Source organism: Elephantulus edwardii, unplaced genomic scaffold (genome assembly GCF_000299155.1).
Source record: "Elephantulus edwardii isolate Elephantulus edwardi_28Jun2011 unplaced genomic scaffold, EleEdw1.0 scaffold00362, whole genome shotgun sequence".
NCBI lineage: Eukaryota > Metazoa > Chordata > Mammalia > Macroscelidea > Macroscelididae > Elephantulus > Elephantulus edwardii.
The window spans coordinates 1,718,643-1,720,163 of NW_006400112.1; positions in this window are offsets into that span (position 1 = coordinate 1,718,643).

Sequence of the window (1,521 nt, forward strand, 5' to 3'; positions counted from 1 at the left end):
CCCCCCCGTTTGCTCCTCTGCTACCAAGAGTGTTGCTTGTGGATCCAAGTAAAGTGAAATCCTTAATAACTGTTGCAATCAACAATCCTTTTTCCTTGTAGAAATGAACATAAAGAGACAGACACACACAGAAGACAAGACAGGACTGCAGCAAAAAAAAGACAGAGACAGATGGGATAAGAAACTGCAGCCCCCCAGGCCTGCCTCGTTTATTACTTTCTAATCTTTCCTAAACAGTCTATGTGCAGACACTCATAATTTGGGGAAAACTTATTTACCAGAAACTAGACTTGCTTAGCACAGAATATTCTCATGGAATCTTTCTTGCTTCTGTACCTCTGCTTACCAGAAGGAATAAGCCTATGCCTTGGGAAGAATATTCCTGGACTCATGTGCATCCAAGGTCCCCATCTGTCTGCAGACTCAAGGGTCGCATTCCTCTTTCACACCCCATCCGGATTGATGAAGGCCAAAGAGACATCTGTGTTCATACTGTTTCTTTATTAACCCTTCTGGCTCCTTCAGATAACTTCAATATTCTCTCCATTTATCATGATGTTACTGATTGGTCCAGTGGTGAGGATTTTGGCTTTTTAATGTTGATATTAAACCCATTTTGAAAGCTGTAGTCTTTGATCTTCAATACGTGTTTCAAGTTTTCTTCACTTTGCAACGATCTAAATGACACAGTGTTGATTAATCTTCCTCCAGTCCTAATACCAAATTCTTTATATAGTCCAGCTTCTCAAATGTTGTACTCAGCATACAGATTGAATAGGTATGCAGAAAGGGTACAAGTCTAATGCACACTTCTGATTTAAAAACATGCCGGGTTCTCTTGTTCTGTTCAAACAACTGCTTCTTGGTCTAGGTAGAGATTTCAGATAAGCATAATTAAGCATTTGAAGGTTACCATTCTTCTCACTCAATGTTATCCATAATTTGTTGTAAACCACAAAATCAAATGTCTTTTCATGGTCGATAAAACACAAGTAAATATCTTCCTGGTATTTTTTGCATTCTAAAATCCATCTGACATCTGCAATGATATCCCTTGTCCTATGGTCTCTTCTGAATTCAACTTGAATTTCTGGCACTTCCATGTTGATGTACTACTGTTCCATTGGTTTTTAAATAATTTCAAGCAAGATTTTTTCACCCTTTTAAACATTATTTCATTTTTAAATTATTATTCACTCATTCATGCATACTTTCCTCCCTCTCCCCTAATTTCCCTTGTAAGGCTCCTTTTTTTTCCCCCTAGGAGAAAAAAGCTGTTGTAGCTTTGTGCCTTGAATATACATACATGTAAGATTTCATAGATACCGTACCTGGTTGTTGTTGTTGTTATGTGCCATCGAGTCACTTGCGACTCCTAGTGACCCTATGTACAACAGCCCTAAACCCTGCTCTATCCTGTGCCAATCACACTGCCTCTGACACACCCATCCCAATTACCCCAGTCACTGAATCAGTCCACCTCATAGAAGCCCTCTTGCGCCGTCCCTCCAGCCTCCCAAG